Below are 20795 nucleotides of genomic sequence, written 5' to 3' on the forward strand. Positions count from 1 at the left end.
TCCTTAAATAATTTTTCTACTTTATAACTGTGTAGTGATTATATAATTTTATTTAAAGAAATTAATTTACTAATGGTATAGACTGTAGACCCTACATGTGTTTACAACATCCTTTAACACTAATTCTTTTATATACATAAGTATATGTGTATATATGTATATGTTTAAATGTGTATATACATATGTATATTTCTGTGCTGTTATACTTTTTAAATGACTTTGAATGAAGAAAGTGTAATGTAAAAGAAGCTGCTTGGAATGTCTGTATTATTGCATCTTAGTATGTTTATACCTGCTTAAGGGGAAAAGTAAATTGTTTTCTAAGATCTTCGTAGCTCTATAGCGAAGTCCACCTCTGATCTGCTCTGAGGCATTTAACCTCTCTTAACCTTGGTTTCCTTATTTAGAGGAAGTGGCTGTTGAGCCTTGCCTAAATCATAAAGTGAGTGAGAGTAATTGTTTACTGGGACTTCTAAGAAAGGTTAATGGAAAATGTCAAGTATAAATGAAAGAGTTATAACTGCTCTCTTCTTTCAGAGGAATTTCATTCCATACACTGAACTACTATTGTGTTTACCTCTTTAAAAAATAAATATGAATAAATTGGTGAATATATGTAAGATTTTTATTTGAGTTCCTTCAGTAATGATTTAGAATTAGTTGATGTGAATAGTCAAAACATTTTTATTACATTTAAATTTTAGAAAAGTTAGATAAAAAATTTGATAAATAAAACCTACCTAATGAAAATGAGTGGAAATATACTTTAGTATTAATGTGAGCTCAAGATTGATAATTTATCTCCTTACTTATTCTAATTGTGTGGCCCCTATTTAATTTATTTATTTTTGCAGGAATCTTTCCAGCCTATTCTCTCTCACACCTTAATAAGCTGATGTTCATTTTCAATTTTCAAGAGGAAGCTGTAATATGCAGCTTTTAAAAATCTATTTGTCACTCAAGCTGTTTTTCAAAAAGAGCTTATTAACCTCTTCCTGTGGATCAAATTGTGACATACTAAGAACTGGTGGGAGATGAAGACAGGAAAGTAGTCAAGGGAAAAAGGACCCCATGTCCTATGTTTACTATGTAAACTATTCTATTTAGTCATGAAAACTATACAATCCTTTTAAGAAGTAGTGTGATGTAAGACAGTATGATCTGTAATTTGGAAGAACACTACTGAGAGAATGAATAATTGTACCTTTGTTTTTATTCTTCTTTACTAGTGATTTCTAGATATATACAGTGAAGAAAAATACACACACACACACACACACACACACACACGTGCGCGCCTAACAGACAAATATCTTCAGCTGTTCTTCAGTTTCTTGTCATTGTAGTGCTTGGCAATATATTAAGAGGCATGTAAACTAACTTTATCAATTGCATTTGCTCTAATTTATTTTGGACAAACATACATTTATTTTAATTATTTTGAGACAGTTTTAATTATTTTGAGAGAGAGTTCTTGCTAAGTTGTGTAGGCTAGCTTTGAACTCATGATCTTCCTGCCTCCTCCAATATTACAGATGTGCTCTACAAGCTTACCCATGTTGGTTTTATGAAACTACGTATATATGATTGGTCTTTAAAATGTCTCATTCATATTCCTCACTTGGTCCTTTTTATTTTGGAAGCTGTGTTTGTTTTGTTTTGTTTTGTGGGTCATGGGGCTTGAACTCAGCCTGAGCATTGTCCCTGAGCTCTATAGCTCAAGGCTACCACCTTACCCTTGAGCCAAGTCCCACTTCCTGTTTCTAGACATTAATTGAAGCTAAGAGTCTCAGGTCCTTTTGTGCCCAGGCTGACTTTGAACCTATATCCTCAGATCTCAGCCTCCTGAGAAGGTAGGATTACAGGTGTGAGTCACTGTGCTCACCCGGCTTTTTAACCTTTGAACCATGATCCTCAGATCTCAGCCACCTGAGTAGCTAGGATTATAGGTGGGAGCCACTGCACCCAGCTCCTGCCACTTTTTTTTTTTTTAGACTTTAATACTGCGGAGAATTTTTTCTGTGTTAACTATTTCTTAATTACCTTCTATTTTAGATAATGCTAGTGCCGAAATGATATATTCTGATCCTCTTTGCTGAGGACTGCTCTTTGATACTAGAGTACCAAGTCAATTCTGAAATGTTGGCTAGTGCCCACGCGGTGTGTTTCCTACCTTAGATTTCTTGAGTGTAAAAGGGAGATTACACATGAAAAATATATATGATAAAACATAACTCCAAAATTGAGTTTTAATTTCACTTTAAAAACTGGGGAAAATGTAAATATTCAAGAATAATTTGTGTGCTCCTCAAGCCATTTCTAAGATTATAGTACAGAAGGAAAATAGATGAAGCTTTTAGGCTAGTATCCAAATTTGACCCATTAGCTCCGTGTCCTGGATGAATGTAAACTTCAGCTTTCACATCTGTGAAATAAAGAATAATTTTTACCTCTTAGATGGAAACGAAACTTAAATGAGGATATATAGAGAATATTAAAATATTTACTACAATCTTCCTTTCCTTTTTTGTAGGCATTTCTAAGCCTTGGGATGTTCGGTGTCATCTATAAAAAAAAACATGTTCTCTCTATCCTTTGTAACACTTCCAAATGCCTTTTAAGGTGTTCTATGCGGGTCGGGAGTTTGGCCTAGTGGTTAAAGTGCTTGCCTAGCATGCATGAAGACCCGGGTTCGATTCCTCGGTACCACATACATAGAAAAAAGCCGGAAGTGGTGCTGAGGCTCAAGTGGTAGAGCTCTAGCCTTGAGAAAGTCCAAGGACAGTGCTCAGGCCCTGAGCTCAAACCCAGGACTGGCAAAAAATAAATAAATAAATAAATAAAGTGTTCTATGCAAAGAGGAAACTAAGCATGTGTGATCTAACTGTTGCTTTAATTGAAAGAAGATCCTTATTCAGATTTATACTAGTTTCCCAGTCACCTGGATTCAACTTACTTTATATATACATATACAATTACTTGTACTAACATTTCTGTGTCCATTTTTGTTATTAAAAGCATTCTTTGAAAATTAGGATTAATAAAGTTGTCTTACTCAAGATTCAACCACAGAAGTAAAACTTGGAATAAAGCCGGGTGCGCTGGCTCACACCTGTAATCTTAACTACTCAAGAGCCAGAGATCTGAGGATCAAAGCCAGTTCGGGCACAAAAGGACCTGGGACTCTCATCTCCAGTTAACCTCTAGAAAATGGAAAGTGAGGCTTGGCTCAAGGGTAGGGTGGTAGCCTTGAGCTGATGAGCTCAGGGACAGTGCCCAGGCCCCAGGGGTAGGGCAGCCTGAAGCTGATGATGCCCAGGCCAAGCCCCATAACCCACAAAATAAACAAACAAACAAACAAACAAATAAGAAAAAAAAACCTCTTGGAATAGACAGATGTGTTGAAAAACTGAGATTGATTCATATCGCTATTGAGACTGACAGTCCAAATTGTAGAGCAGTTTCTCAGGAAAGGAGATTACTAACAAGCTTGAACTTCTTAGGGGCAGGAGCTGCCATCCATAGAGAGTGTATGTCAAGACATACTACTGCTACTACTGTATTAAAAGTCAATTATCAGCAGACAGATGGGCATATAGATAGATACCAATAAACTAGAGCGTTTACTAAGTGTTTAGTAATTTACTAAGTATAATGAAGGAAACAATGCTACCTTAAATTTTGGTGGTTTTTTATTTTTGTTCCAGTATTAGTATTCATTCAAAATCTGTATTAAGAATTGATAGCAGAATCCTGAGAAGTGGCTCACATGGTAGACTGACTACCCAGTAAACACAAGCCACTGAGGTTAATCCTCAGTGCACGCGTGCGTGCGTGCGCGCGCACACATACATACACACACACATGTGCGTGCGTGCGTGCGCACACATGCATACACACAAAAATTGAATTGATAGTAGACATGGACTTCACTGACAAATATGATTTAGGATTATGGAAATAAAGTGATCTACTGTAATGAAGAATTGCTTGTAGATAACAATGTATATGGTGACCAAGATGATAACAAATGATGATTTACAACTAGACTGCAAGAGTCCAAATAGATGATTGGGAGCTTTTTAAAAGCAAGTGTAGTCCAAATTCTGGAGAAGATCATTGTCTACCACATTCTTCTCCCTCCCTTCTTCTATAAGAAAGTAAACTCTTGGAGGGTAAAAATTATGAATTTTGATTGCTCTTTAGTTTTTTATTGCTTTTCACTAGAAAGATAATAAATGTAGCTTGATAAATTAACTAGAAATTATACAGAACAAGTTCAGAATTAGTTCTTTAATACGTTTTTGAGATTTAAAAAACATTGAAATATATCACTTAATTGAATAAAGAACAGTAAGCTTGCTGGGTGCAATGTCTCACGCCTGTAAACCTAGCTACTCAAGAGACTGATATCTGAGGATCAAGGTTCAAAGCTATCCCAGGCTCTAAAGAACATGAGATGCTTATCTCCAATTAACCATTAGAAAACCAGAAGTAGCTCTGTGGCTCAAGGGGTAGGGCAGTAGCCTTGAGCTGAAGAGCTCAGGGACAGCGTTTAGGCCCAATTCAAGCCCCATAACTACCACCACCACCACCAACAACAAAAGAACAGTAAGCTTTTTTTCCTGTGTTCTGTTTTTGTGTGTTTGAAATGAATGTTTTGTTATTTTATCTGAGAACAATTGTAAAAATTTTCTGCTTTGGTATCTCAGAGTGAGCACGCCACTGTAATAGCTTATTTTTGGTGTCAATCCTGAGGCTTGAAATCAGAACCTGTGCACTGTCTATGAGCTTTTTTTGTTCAAGGCTAATGCTTGACCACTTGAGCCACAGCTGTACATCTTGCTTTTTGGTGGTTAATTCAAAGTAAGAGTTTGATGAACTTTCATCCCTGAGCTGGCTTTGAACCACCATATTCAGATCTCAGCCTTTTGAGAAGCTACTATTACAGGTATAATACACATGCACCTGGAAACCCTAATTTATTTTATGTGAAACATGGCAAAACAATTGAATATTAAAACATGGCTATCATTTTTATCCTATTGAGTTTGTACTCAATAGGGAATTAAAGGTTTGTTAGATAAGTAGCTTAAATATTAATTAACTGTGCTATCTTTGTAGCTTTCTGTTGTAACTGTCAGGTTAGATGTCTGTTAGTACATATAGATTGCTACATTGCCCACTTCTACTTGTAATTAAGCAATAGAAAAATTTTAAAGGAATAATAACTGTACTTCCTTCTCTTTTCTTGGTTTTAAAATTTGTATGTGTCATAATTCTGTTTTTTTTCATAGTTAAGTGGATTTTGCCTAGAACTTTTACCGAAACAAAAGTAATTCCACTCATTTCATTATTTTTTAAAGTGTCTCCTGATTTTATGTCATGTAACTAATGAATGATATTCACAGATTTCTTTATATAAAGGAGACCAAGGAGTATTCTACCTTCATGGCATTTTAGTGATTTTATTGCTAGAAAGATAAACAATGTCGTATTGTTTATTTTCAATAGTAAAACTGAATACTAGGTAACAATGCAATACAGATTATTTACTTTTCCATATTTTTCCCATGAAGACAATAAAATCAGGGTTCCAATGGAACAATTCGCTAGCTGCATGCTTTTCTGAGGAGCACTGATAGCTTCTACTAGATGATTATGGATTTTGTGTAAAATGCCAACAATGAAAGATGAATATAAATTATATTCTTTGAAATATGACTAAAAAGTTAGAAATGAAACCAGTTCTCCTGAGGTAACACCCAGATTTTTAGTTCATTTTTATCTAATAACTATATCCATTTTTGTCAAAAATTCAGAAAGGGAGGTGGAAGTGGGAGGACTGAGTCACACCAAAGCTACTAAAGAGACTATTATAGTATTTTACTTTATCTGTGAAAAATTCATTAGAATAAAGAATTAGGTACAATTTGACCTAAAGAAAAAAATGAATTGTTAAACACTGTTCATTCAAATATGATTGTTTAAAACTTTATAGTGTTACCTTCTTCACGCTCTCAATGATTTTGTGTTTCTCACCAAAAAATAATTGAAATTGAAATCAATCTGTAATTAATCAACACAAATGAATGTGGAAAATGAAATTAAATATATAAGCCTTTTAATTTAGACAATATAATACCATGACTATACGTAGATATTTTCTTGACATATACGTCACAAAGTTTGTAAATGGGCACCAATATTGATTAAAAATGGAAATATTTTCAGAAACTATTTTTCAAAGGAAGTTATTTTGGTTGAGCATTTCTGTTTAGGCTTCCATGTGGATTTAGTGTTTATACATAGAATATTTCCTATAAAAAGACTGGCGCTGTGGCTCATACCTGTAATCCTAACTACTCAGGAGGCTGAGATCTGAGGATCAAAGTTCAAAGCCAGCCCTGGCACAAAAGGACCTGAGACTCTTATCTCCAATTAACCTCTAGAAAATGGGAAGTGGGGCTTGGCTCAACGGTAGGGTGGTAGCCTTAAGCTGAAGAGCTCAGGGACAGTGCCCAGGAAAAGTTCAAGCCCTATTACCCATCCAAAATATATATATATATATATATATATATATATTTCCTCAAAAATTGTGAGCTAGTAATAGCAAGTTTCTGATTTGTACCCTGCCTACTGCTAAAACTTTTCCTTTTTTTTTTTTTTTTTTTTTGTTTGTGCCAGTCCTGGGCTTGAGCTCAGGGCCTGAGCACTGTCCTTTGAGTTTCTCAAGGCTAGAGCTCTACCACTTGAGCCTCAGCACCACTTTCGGCTTTTTTCTATGTATCTGATACGAATCTGGGTCTTCATGCATGCTAGGCAAGCAGTCTACCACTAGGCCAAACTCCTGGCCCTGCTTTTCCCATTTTTTAAAAAATTTATTCTAATCTTTAAAATTTTCAGCAATTTGTGGTAATATTTCTGAAGAAAAGATGTGGAGGGGGCCGGGAGTTTGGCCTAGTGGTTAAAGTGCTTGCCTAGCATGCATGAAGACCCGGGTTCGATTCCTCGGCACCACATACATAGAAAAAAGCCAGAAGTGGTGCTGAGGCTCAAGTGGTAGAGCTCTAGCCTTGAGAAAGTCCAAGGACAGTGCTCAGGCCCTGAGCTCAAGACCAGGACTGGTAAAAAAAAAAAAAAAAAAAAAAGATGTGGAGTCACTTTATTGTAATAAAATGTATAGTAATTTCTAGAAGTTTTATACTTTATATATGTACAGAATCAGTCAATCTGGTGTATAAAGTTTTCAATTGTCTTCATTTGGCAGTAATTTCATCCTCTGCCTATCTGAACAAGCCATGATTTAGTATATGGGTATATGATTAATCTCTTCATAATAGAGATGTTTAACTCAAATTCTTGCAAAACTTTAAAAATCTTCCTGAAAACCTTACAAATGAGATAATTTCTTAAAAGGTCAAGGAATAGTAGATCTTAAAAGTGCAAATACCTGGTACTATCCAGTTGTTTTATTGATTTGTTTTAACAAAAATCAAACTAGCACTGTCTAATTTGCCCACATTTAAGACAAAGAGAGTACATCCAATCTCCTGGCCAATAGCTTTAATTACATCAGCTTGTACTGATCAGTATTTTATGTGTTTCCCACCATACTTGGCTTTGGCTTTTTCTTTTTCTTTTTTTCTTCCTTTTGGAAAATCTTCAGCCATGTGAGAATAGTCCATTTTGTTTGGTCTACTTGGCTTGTGGTGAGGGGGTCTCTTTTTAGTATAATGCAGTTCATTGATGTAAAATTGTTGATCTCCTGGGTAGTTTTTCACAAAGTTAAGGCAACTGAAAGTTTTTATGTGACATTTTCACTTGAAGTTACCAGGAGTCTTTCAGTAATTTTATTTTCCAAATTTTTTCATTTTATTATTTCTGATCACTCTCTTTTCTACCCTATCCAATCTATATTATTTTATTGAAAATCATTTCTGTAAGGTCTGCCGAAAGGAAACTCCATGCAATTTAGGAGAAGAGGGTTGATTGCGTGAGGAAAGAGCAGACTCCTGCTACCCAAGATGGAGTCAGCCGAGCAAGAGAGCTTAGGGCAGGAAGTGAGTGATTATATAGGGGGAGGATAGACACAGCGGAAGTGGATGTGACCTCACAGAATGGGGAAATACCTCAGTGGGGACCTCCTACTGCCCCCAGGCATGCCAGTTGCCAGGGTTACAGGTGCTGGGCGGGGCTTTCCAGGGTGCAGTGGGAGAAAGCCAAGGGAAGAAGTCATTTCTTCCAGGCGGACCTAACAGTTTCACTAATCATTTGGATAAAATTGCAACAATTCAAAAATTGTGATGTAACTTGTAATTTTTCAGTGAATGAACCTTTCTGTAATACATTGTAAGGGTATATAATAAAGGACATCTATATGTTTAGGATGACTCAAATCATATTCTAACTTTTCTGTACCTAGTTTACAATTATATCTGGGTTTCATCTCAGTCATTGTTTCCTGACTTGGATAGTTCCATCATATACCATCCACAAGCTTAGCACCAATATTACATGAGTCTCTGTTGTATGCTAGATAGTAGAAAATACCACAGGAACAAAATCTCTGTTTCAGGGGCCTTTCATCTATTATAGCATGAAAGTTTGTGACATACAAAAACCGATTTATACTGTGCCAGAGAGTAGTGTTTTTAGAAGAATGAACCAGGGAGTCTGTAAGAAAATGACTTGCAGAAGCTGTGGAGTACTTCCTTTTAAAAGGCGCCCACTGAAAATGTATTTAAGGAAAAGACTGTTGGAAGAGACAAATTAAATGAAGCAGTAAGTCAGATATGTATCGTAGATACTGTTTTTTAGGCAGGATGAATACAAATACAAAGGACAGAAAGCTCCATTTTGGAGGATTGGGAGGCTTTTGTGATAGGTGGAGAAATGAGTGTGTGTGTGTGTGTGTGTGTGTGTCTGTCTGTCTGTCTGTCTCTCTGTGTGTACTGAAACAGTGGTGAATATATAACTGATAATTACTATTCTTTGAATAGCTAACTAAATATGTGAAACATGCCCTGATCATTCCATTATTTTGTTGGCAAAGCAAACACTTGACGTATATTCTTGCCTATTTTATATCACACTGAGAAATACCAGTAGTATTTCACATCTTCTTGCATGTAAAATTAGAAAATGGTGTTTTAATATTTTTATTTCATAGCAGAATCAATGCAGAATTCCCGTTATCTTTTAATGTAAGTGACTTAGAAAATTTAATTTTGTATGTGTCCCTTTAATTTCTCATATTTACCATTACCACCATCCAGTTAACTCTTTTCTATCATTCATGAACAACTGCTCTGACACTTATTCCAAAGAAAAGTTGAATAATACCATTCAATCTGGCTTTGAAACCTTATTGTTGCTTATACTTACAGTAAAGCAATACAGATCCAATTTATTACAGACCATTCTATACATTACCCATATACAACTAGCTTTACAAATAAATGGCTTCTTTTCCATACTACTTGCTGGTATACACTCATATGTGTAGTGCACAGACAAAACGAGTGGTTTTTCCTGGCCATGGAGTTGATCTGATGCTGTAGTTCACTAAAGGGAAAAAACAATTAGTCAAAATTTGATTAAAATATTTAATTCGAACATACATATTTACCCTATCGTAACATACTAAAATAAGCAAATTTTTTTCTAAATTATATTTCATGAAAAAAATTTATTTCCAAATGAGTTAAAATACATAGTAGGCAAATGTTGAACAGAGTACTTTACAATTGAACAAAAGTCTTTATTCATAGAAGTTTATATTTCTCCACGCTTAGCTTTCATGACAGTCACACTCTACCACTAGGCCAAACTCTCAGCCTCAGCCTTTGTTTTCTTGTGTCAGTGTCTTACAAAAACTAAAAATCAGCCATGATTTTTGTGAGCCATGGCTCACACCTGTAGTCCTAACTACTCAGGAGGCTGAGATTTAAGGGTTGCAGTTTGAAGTTGGCCAAGGCAGTAAAGTTCATGAGAGCCTTTTCTCCAATTAACCATCAAAAAACTCGAAATGGAGCTGTGGCTCAAGGGATATAGAGCACTAGTCTTGAGCACAAAAGCTTCCAGGCCCTGAGTGCAACTCTATATTCAACTGCATTGCCAATCCCACTTCCTACTATGATCACTGTTTTTAGTTTGCAAGTATTTTTCCTTATAAATAGCTCATATCTTAGGAGACAGGTGCCACTCGTTTTCACATTAAAAAGAGAAAATAAAGCAATTTTTAATGGGGGGAAAAACCCTCTTGTTATGGTATCTCTGTGTGCCAAAAGTTGCTTTTGATAAAAACTTTGTGATCCACAAACACACACACACACAACCTTATGTGATTTTTGGGAGGATGGAACTTTTTATTTGTTGTGCTTAAGAGTCTATTATTCTGCATCTGTAAAACTCAGTCATTAAAATCGTCTCTAAACATGAAATCTGCAAAGTTTTTTTATTTGTATCTTTTCCTCTGTGAAGTTGTCACTTCAGTCTGACAGTACATGCTAGATATGTACTAGTAAAGCCTCCCTTTAATTCCGTGAATTAAAAACAGCTTAAGAAAATATTTGAACTAAAACTCTAATGATTAATCCTAGTAGTCCCCATTTTACTGAGAATGTCTTTGTCAGAAATTATGTCATCACAATGGATTGTTAGCCAGGAAGTTCTGTCTAACAGATGAATGAAAAGGGGTTCTGAGTTTCTAATAAAAGACACTATTGTAATGCTGAAATACTGCTGGTAGAGCTTGCCAGTTTTCTGTCTTTAAATTTACAGGACATCTTCTGTGATTAAAGTAAAAAATATTTAGAGTAAAACAACTATGAACTTGAGAAACCAGAAATAGAAAGTAGTATTTCCTTTAGCAATGCTATTTAAGTTTCCAACTTTTCTCAGTTCCACTGCAGACACTTGTTCTTTTGTCTCCGATATTGTGAAGAAAAAGTTTAAAAATATACCTTTTGCTTTACTAACTAGTTAGCACCTGAATTTGTCTGTTTGTTCATTCTGTTTAGAACCTTCTTAACTTCTTAGTCTGAATTGCTTGTATATGGACGTATGATGTTAAAAGTGTCAGAACAAAGGCTTTGATTATTTTGGTAAAGAAAATGTCTGGCAGTGTTACTTACTTTTCAAGTAATTGTTTCATTCTGATTTAAAGTGTGGGATCTTTTTGATATCTGGCCTTCCTCTGTCTTAATACTAATTTTTTTTAATTACCCAAATATAAGAGCTTAATGTCTGGTAAGTATATTAGTCCTATAACTGATGTCCAACTTTACATAGAGAGGTATTCAATATAGTTAATTCTTTAGCCAAATTAATTTTGACAGGCATCAGACTGTACAATTAATGGTAAATTCAGTATGCATATTCAAAATATTTTAAAAATGGAGACTAGAAGATAGTTTTGTAGTATTATTCCCCAAATCTTCCCGAAAGAATAAAATATCTGTACTTGTGTTTTATTGTACAATGACAGCTTTTTCATGTACTATATTATAGCCTGTTAACTAAAAATAAATGGGTATTTTAAATGGAAAATGAAATTATCCTGTTGCCTGAAATATCTTAACTCAGTTTTATTACAGGTTGCATCTGGTATCTGTTAAACTTTGAGTCTATGTTCGTTGTTGAATTATTATGTGGATTAACTGTTGCATTTGAAAGTTCTTGACTTTAAAAGCATATGTCTGTTTTAAATCTCACACAAATTCCTTACAGGTTTTTTGAGCAGCCTAATCCCCTTTCTGTATGGCCTCTTTTGTTGTTGTTGTTTTGTTTTTACCACAATGAAAAGTTCTTAACAGCAACAAATTTAGAACATTGTTTTGGATAGTTTCATGATACCATTAATAGATTGTCTTATTTAGAAAAATCTCTTTCAATCTTTTCAATCATTGACCTATTGTTGTTAATTAGTAAAATTTCAGTAATTTGGAAAAATATCAGAAATTATATAGCCTATTCAGAAAACAATTATTTTGTTCTGGTTTTTCCAGGAAAACTAAAACTTGTCTTTAGAATACATTTGAAGAGCATTTATAAAATTCTTTAGCTCAAGTGGTAGAGTGCTAGCCTTGAGAAAGCTCAAGAATAAGCCAGGCACGATAGCTCATGCCTGATCTCAGGAGGCTGAGATCAAAGAACCCTGGTTCAAAGCCACCTGGGGCTGTGAGACTCTTATCTCCAATTAATCACTAGAAAACAGAAAGTGGGGCTATGGCTCAAGGGTAGGGTGGTAGCTTTGCTTTGAGCTAAAGAGCTCAGGGACAATACCCAGGCCCTAGAGTAGGGCAGTAGACTTGAGCTGAAGAGCTCAGGGACAGCACCAGAGTTCAAGTCTCATGACCCCCCCCAAAAAAATTCTTTAGCTTAATTAAGATGAAAAGTGTGGAAAATAATATTATATGGGGAACTTTTAATACAAATTACATTTTCTCTCAGAACTTATTTCCAAAATAATTGAATAAGTAACAATTAGCTTCATATCTCATAATTAAAATCAAGGTAATTTTTGTATCAGATACAAGTCTTAGAATTTAGTCACAGTATAATCAATCATTGGCTTTAAAAATATGAAGACAGAGCTATTAAAGACAGAGGCTCATGAGTTAGATCCCTTGCCTAGCAAGTTCCTGATCTAAATTCAAACCCCAAAATAAAGAAAGCATAGTCCATTGGTATTTACAAATTTAGCATTCATAGTTTAACTCACTTGCTCTAATCTTAGATGGCAAACGAGTCTGAACTGCCTTCCATTCATTCCCTGTGACATCAGATACACAGTTCCCTTTTTGAAATGGGGACATGTTTCTGTGGAAAGACAACCGATCTTTAAATGATAGATATATATGATAGAATAGATTGGTGACTAAGTTTGCTGATAATGCATAGAAGAAAGCATTTGCACACAAAATTTAGGAGAAAACAGATGTTTAACATCTCTAAGTCATGGATGTAAGTATTTGTGAAATTCTCAAAGCTGTTTTGTGGAAGTCCAGCAAAAATGATGACTCAGTTTTCATCAATAAACATGGAAAACTGAATCTAAAAAATCTTTAAATTTCTCTAATAGCTATTTATCTTATGTTTTTAAACAAAGAGACATTATCTGCTATTGGCTCAAGTCTCAAAGGCTTGTTCTTAGAAATTAGATGTGTGAAAACTTGTAAAGCCTAAAAATATAGGAAATATTACTGAATTTGAAAGTACTGTTATTTTCATGATTAATCTGGATTGATGTACTCTTATAAATATTTATATATACTTGTGTTATTTTTATATAGTTGTGTCTTCTTCCAAAATTGCACATGAAGAGAAGCCACCAAAAATATATTAGCAATACATCTAAGATATGTTTTATATATGATACTCATTTCTATGTTGTGTTCTAGTTTAAGATATTTTTTGTTTCTATAAGAAGTATTTGCTCTAGGCTTGGTTTGTTAAAATAAGAATCTAGTTTGTGAATGTTTCATGGAATGGCATTAGAATTTTATTCTATATTTGTTCTTATCATAAGTTGAAAAATTTTTTCATATACTTCTATTTATTCTTAAGATATTCAGAGGCAGAAGTTCAAAAAATACCTACATAAATGTTCTTAAATTTAAATATTGTTTTTCATGGTTAAGTCATTAAAGTACTATTTGCTTGCCAGTTCTTTATTCGCTGAAATTGCAACAGTGACCAAAACAAATAGAAGTAGTGGCCTTCGGGGTGCTTACTTTTTGTGGAGAATGCATTACGAAAATAGTATATTAGGTAGTGATAAGACTATGGAGAAAAATAAAACAGAAATGCTGGAAAAGAGAAATGCTAGGGAGATCATTAGAGAGAGTCTCACTAAAGGATGTTAAGTCTAAATAAAAATGTCCGTGAACAAGTCATGCATCTATTAGGGAAACCAGCAATCTAGACACAGAATAGATAACATGTACAAAGTCGATACCAAGGGCATAACAACATGTTAAAAAAAAATTCACTGAAGCAGTTAATATGGCTAAAGTAGAGTGGGCAATGGGGAGAAAGTAGTAGGAAATGTAGTAGAGACAGAAAGAGTTCAGGGACATATTAAATAAGACTTTATAGACCATTGTAAAGACTTTGTGTGTATTTTTTTTTAACTCTGAATGAGATAAAAAGCCTTTAGAGGGTTTTTCACAGAGCAGAAACATTACCTGATTTATATTTCAGTAGAGTTACTCTGGCTGCTATGTGGATAAGAAACTGAATGAAGCACTGATAAAAGCAGGGACATCAACTAGGTCATTATATTCATCCGGGTGAGGATATGATGGTTTGGACTAGAGTATTGGCAGTAGTGGTGGTGAGATACAGTCAGGTTCTGGATATCATTTACAGATAGTTACAATAGGATTTGGTGTTGGATTGGAAGTAGTTATGAGACAGAAAAATTGAAGCAAGGAACTTTCATTAACTCCGAAGGGGCAAGGGGGATAATTAGGTCTAGTTTTAAAAATCATGGAAAGATTTAATTTCATAGTTCAGTATAGTCTAGTGTCCCTGGCTATACAGAGCCTTGTTCATAATGGATAAATAATATGTATTACTAATATTTGTTTTTGTTTGAGACTTGACTTTTACTTTGATAAACTGTTATATTTGTAAGAATGAACTATTTTCTCAAGTGCATAAATTCCAGTGTTTATATTTTATAATGGGTTATAGAGCACATTAATGAAAACACAGTTATCATCTTGGCTTACCATTTTTAAAAGTGTATGTTTTTTGTCTCACTAACATATTTGTACCCCATCCCCCTTCCCCCATTCTTGGCAAACTTGTTTGAAAGTGTAATGTTACAAGTTATGTCATGGGTATACTATAGCACATGTGTTCAATACAGTTCATAAATGGAAGCAGCTGGTTTCCTGTGCAGTTAAGAGAAGGCATGCACACAGCTGAGATTTCCAAACTTCAGAACTCATTGGATTCCTTTTCTGTATAAGCATGCTGTGATTTCAATTAGTGCAAATGTGTAACAAACTACTTTAATGGCTTAAAAATTATTTTGTTTCAATTAACATTTAGTGAAAATTATTTTGTCAAATAATACTTTCCTTTACTCCTACCCTAAGTCAGCCATTCGACTTCTTGAAATAAAACATTACACCTATGGTCTTATTTATACTCAAATCTGCAAAGGCCTTGGCAAGGGGGCAGGGGAAGTTATCATCTCAAAGGGAAAAGCTGAATTCATACACAGGAACTGCAGGATTACTTTGGTGTTTTACTAGTCCCTTGTAACACTAGCAAGTCCCATAAATACCTAATGGAAAAACAGCAGAAAATGAGATCTGCAGCAGCCTTTTGAGATCGAATTTATGTTGGCGAACATTTTTTTGAGGTTGAGTGTAAAGGTCAAAAGAAAGTAGATAGATTAAAATTGCTGATTTTTGCAAACTTTAAGGCCATTTTTAAAGGTTTCTCTTTCTGTAGAAAGAGAATTTTACGATAAATGGCTTTGCTTCGTTAGCTGAAATGTCATGTCTTCATTTAATGTCTGGTACTTGAAGTGTTTGGTAATATAGTGATATTTACATGTGATAAATAAAATCCTCAATCTACTTCAATAAATCTAATTTATAAAATTAACAAAGTTGCTGAAGAACAGCAATATGACACTTGTATAAATATGTACACCTTTGCATTACTGTATGTATATATAATGTCTTAGTAATTCATTGTAGATTTCATTACAGAAAAGAATGCAATAAAAATTGAAATTTTTCTTTAATTAGCATAGATCAGTGCAATTATAACTTTTAGTTATGTTGTCATTTTGTAGTGATAGTAAATGACTTCACAGAAGAGAAAGTGACATCTTTTAGTATTAAAACAAAATACATAAATATTTTTATTTGCACCTTTTACCACTGTACCACCATTGTGAGCCTGTTTTCAAGCTGAGTTACTAGGGTATGTGGTTCAGTGGAAAACAATGAACTGCTATTTCTGGACTTCTGCAGCTTGAGTTGATAACACAGAAAGCTACTACATGGTGTTAATCTGAAGTTATATATTAGATCTTACGGGTTCTCCTCTGCCTTTCATTTCACAATCCTGATTAGACTTAAAGTCTGAAAGAATGAGATAAAAAATATGGCTTATTATATTCATTGCTATAATTAAAAATGATTTCATAAAAATTGTCCAGATAACTTCACAGTGTAATAAGACTATGTGAAATGAACTTATGTTTTTATGTTAGTTGAAAATTCCTATTAAAAATATTCATTTTATCTGTACAAGATTGAATTATGGATTACTCTTTTGTTTTCCTCTGAATTTTTCATGAAAACTTTTCATAAGTATTACTTTCTAGTATACGTTTTTGTTTAACTATAAACATTAAATGCTCTTTCTTGTTGCAGAATCATTGAGTATAAAATGTTATTTTGTATTGTAATTGATTTTACAATTTTACTTCATTTCTGTTAACTTTGGTTAGTGGAAAAGGGTTTGCCCAGAATGCCCTGCCCCCAGCACTAGGGTAGCAATGAGGGGAGTTCAGTAGAGAAAGGTCACATTTCTCAGTAGTTACTATTAGACTGTTGTCAAACCCAGGGACTTTATCTTTTCCCTGTATTCCACATTTTCACATTTGTTCTCACTATACTGTATAGATAATTTTTTCTTCTTCACTTTTGGATTTTATTATACTATTAAAATACAACTATTCTTCTCTTTCCAAGTGCCCTTTTCCATTTGATACTGTTTCTATTTGAGTCTCATGTGGACAATGATTCTGATTGGAGAAGAGATGATGGCATTGTAGTATAGCTACTGATATTTAAAAAACAAAACAAAACAAAAAAAAACATGGGTAGCAGCACTGATCTTCTTTATGTGTTAAGGAGAACCTTCCTCCTTACCATCTTCAAGATTATTTTATTGCCCTCCAGGCTGCGTGAAAGAAGTGTCTTTGGATTGTTTTGATACTTCATAGGTGAGGATCTCAAATGAAAGAACTATAATTTTTTTTTTTGGCCAGTTCTCAGGCTTGAATTCAGGGCCTGAGCCCTGTCCTTGGACTTTCTCAAGGCTAGAGCTCTACCACTTGAGCCACAGCAACACTTAGGCTTTTTCTATGTATGTGGTACATAGGAATACAGCCCAGGTCTTTATGCATGCTAGGCAAGCACTCTACCACTAAGCCAAACTCCCAGCCTCCTGTGCTTTTTAAAGTCAATACATTTGTTATTTCAAAACTTCCATAGGCAGTGTTTAAAAATTTGTTTAGATATGACTTGCTGTTGTGTCATCTATTAATAAATGTTGATGATTATTTTAACACTGTAGCTAGCTACTATCTATAAAACTTATTATATATACTCTATATTCCTAAAGAAAGCCTTTGTGAAGGAGTTAATTTTATCTTCTGAGTGGATAGAGCATTAGATGACATTGGATTCTGAATATTATCAGGAATAATTTTGCCACTCATTTCTATGATTTGTAAGTTTAATAACTTCTGGATTTATACTGTTCTTCTAAAACCAAAAGACAACTAGCATTATCTTTAAATAATATTCCAGTTTGAAAGTTTTATAACTCCAATTTTTTGAATATTTTATTTATGGAAAACTTATAGACAAAATATAACACAATAAACATCTGTACAGCCTGTACAACTACCCATCTATGTGTTATCATTGTTAAATATACCTGTTTTTATTGTAATCTTACTATACCTAATCCATATTAAAATTGTTCCTTTCAACCCAATAAAAATAGTTCACCACTGTTATTTTTCTTCAAATCATAATGTACATAAGGTATAATGTTATGTTTGTGATATAGTTTTTTAACATAATTAAAAACACATGAACTTTACCTTTTTAACCATTTTAAAGTATGGAAACAATAATAGACACAGTATGTTACAACAGATCTCTTTCAAAACTGAAACTGTCACTATTATAAATATTAAAGTCTTTGCTTTCCCCCTTTCACAAAGTCCTACAGCACTGTCACTCTACTCCTTGGTTATGAATTCAGCTATTTGGGATACCTTACATTAGTTGCAACCACACTGTATTTATATTTTATGACTGGCTTATTCCACTTAGTATAATGTCTTCAGGTCTATTTATGCTGTAATATGTAATAAGATTTTTATATATCAAATTGAAATTATCTGTTGTGTTTATATGTCACATTTTCTTTTTTTTCTTTTTTCTTTTATTGTTGGTGTAATGTATTGAGGAGTTACAGTTACATTCGTCAGGTAGTAGGTGCATTACTTCTCATGTTTTTGTCCCCTTTTTCCTCCACCACCCCCATCACATTTTCTTTATATGTGCATCTGTTCATAGGTATTTAGATTGCTATGCCAGCTCTCAAACATTGTGAATAATCCTTCAATGAACATGAATGTGGAAATATCTCATCAGCATCCTATTTTCCATTCTTTTGAATATATTTCCAGATGTGAGATTGCTGGATAGTAGTGTAATTCTCTTCTTATTTCTCTGGGAAAATATCTGTTAAGTCCTTAGCTCATTTTTGTTTTGAATTGCTTGCCAAACTTTTATACTATATTTTCTTCCCCACCCACACCCCCATTCCCAGTCATGGGGCTTGAACCCTGAACCTCGGCACTGTCCCTAAGCTCTTCAGCTCAAGGTTAGCACTCTACCACTTTGAGTCACAATGCCACTTCTGGTTTTCTGTTTGTTAATTGTAAATATGAAGCTTGAGCTGAGGGCCTGAGCACTATCCTTGTACTTTTTCAATGCTAGAGCTCTACTACTTGAGCCACGGCACCGCTTCTGGCTTTTTCTATGTATGGCTTTTTCTTCGTGCATGCTAGGTGAGCCCCTGTTGTCTCATTATATTGCTCAGGCTGTCCTCACACTCTGGGCATTGGTAAGCTTATTGCCTCATTTTAGGTTTGGTTTTTTTTTTTTTTTTTTTTTGATTCATCAGTGTTCATTTTGATGAATTCATTCACTAGCTCCAATAAGATTTTCATGTATTCTTTAGACATTTAAATATAAGATCATGTCTTTACGAGGTAATGATACTTTCTAATTTGGATCCCTTCTCTAGTATTCTCTCCTTTTCTTACCTGCTCACCCTAACCTTTCCTATCTTCCTCCTTCTTCACCTCTCCCCTGCCCTCCTTTCTTTCTTCCACTGCTAAAAAAAAAATGGAGTGGCTATAACAATCTTTTAAAAGTAGGCTGCAAAGTTTACCACACTGATTGTTTCTTTCTTGAACAAAAAGGTTTTCTAGGGGCCGGGAATTTGGCCTAGTGGTTAAAGTGCTTGCCTAGCATGCATGAAGACCCAGGTTCGATTTCTCTGTACCACATGCATAGAAAAAAGCCGGAAGTGGTGCTGAGGCTCAAGTGGTAGAGCTCTAGCCTTGAGAAAGTCCAAGGACAGTGCTCAGGCCCTGAGCTCAGGCACAGGACTGGCAAAAAAAAAAAAAGGTTTTCTATAATGTGTGGTGGTACTATTTTATGGCAATTTGCCCAGAGAGCTTATTTCAAATTTGAGATCAATCCCCTCACATGTTGCCTATATAATATCTCTACCAACATTTGTTGTTATCTCATGAATGTTGACAGCATCTTCACCAGAAGTTGACTTAAGTTTTATCCTGGAATTGAAGCAGTTTGTTTATTCACATCTTCAAGTTCCACTCTCTTTCTCTTCCTCTCTCTTACTGTTTCCAGCACAGCTGCACATATACTTCCTCCACCAAAACTCTGTATTGAAAATCTGTATTAGATTTAGTATAATTCTTAAGGACCCTAATGATATCCAGAATGGTAAAGAAGCATTAGCTCCAAATGCATCCTAAAGATTTAGAACAATGTACTCCAAACTTCTGTTAATGTTTATACTTTCATCTTTTCTCTTGAGAAATGAGTGGACTTAATGGTTTCTAGAATGGTCACTCCTTCCTAGAAGCCTTACAGTCTGTCTTATCTATCATAGATATCTATCATAGATACTAACCATATATGTATACATATGTGTACACATGCACATACATCTATATACATACTTTGCCCTAGTCTATCACAAATATCACTATCTATTTAGACAGACTGATACGCACGTACGTGTGTGTGTGTGTGTGTGTGTGTGTGTGTGTGTGTGTGTGTGTTTGTGTGTTTCATTGGAAATAGTCTTAGAATTGTCTGCCTGGCCTGGCAAGTGTGGCTCAGCTCATGCCTGTAATCCTAACTACTTGGAAAGCTGATATCTGAGCATCATGGTTTGAAGCCACCCTAGGCAGGAAAGTCTGTGAGATGTATCTCAATCAACTACTCACAAAATGCCAGGCGTGGTGCCGTGGCTCAAGTGGTAGGGTGCTAGCCTTGAGTAAAAGGAGTTCAGGGACAGTGCCTGGGACTGGCAAATAAATAAATAAATAAATTGTCTGCCTGGGCTGTCTGCAGGCCAGAATTCTTAAGATCTCAGCCTACTGAGTAGCTAGGATTATAGGTGTTAGCCATTGGTGCAATACTGTCAATGAGCAGTAATATTTTAAATAGAATCTTTGGGCCTGATCAGTAGATTTCCACAGTCTGCTTAAAGTAATTCAGCAAACCATGTTTTAAACAGATGTGGTATCTTCCAGGCTTTGTTGTCCTTTTATAAGCACATATAGACTGATTTAATGTAATTCTTAAGGACCCTAATGGTATTCAGAATGGTAAAGATGCATTAACTTTTACTTGAGTTTGCTAGCTTGTTAGCCTAGCCTTTGAAGCTTTGAAGCCAAGCATTGACTTCTCCTC

The 20795-nt window shown here is 34.6% G+C and overlaps 1 protein-coding gene and 1 long non-coding RNA gene across 3 annotated transcripts in view; one reads left to right on the top strand and one right to left on the bottom strand.

Moving 5' to 3' along the window:
• Adk (adenosine kinase) overlaps window positions 1-20795 on the top strand; it is a 328745-nt gene that overhangs the window by 147003 nt on the left and 160947 nt on the right. The window lies entirely within an intron of this gene.
• LOC150054303 (uncharacterized) overlaps window positions 9416-20795 on the bottom strand; it is a 68529-nt gene continuing 57149 nt past the window's right edge. The window contains exons 4-5 of one of the 2 annotated variants that reach the window (XR_016537849.1): window positions 12728-12825; window positions 9416-9567 (exon numbers count right to left, since the gene is read on the bottom strand). This is a non-coding gene — a long non-coding RNA (uncharacterized LOC150054303). The remainder of the gene's footprint in view (window positions 9568-12727; window positions 12826-20795) is intronic. The other variant, XR_016537850.1, reaches the window with a different exon arrangement.

This window comes from Megascapheus bottae, chromosome 15 (genome assembly GCF_031878675.1).
Source record: "Megascapheus bottae isolate mThoBot1 chromosome 15, mThoBot2.hap1, whole genome shotgun sequence".
NCBI lineage: Eukaryota > Metazoa > Chordata > Mammalia > Rodentia > Geomyidae > Megascapheus > Megascapheus bottae.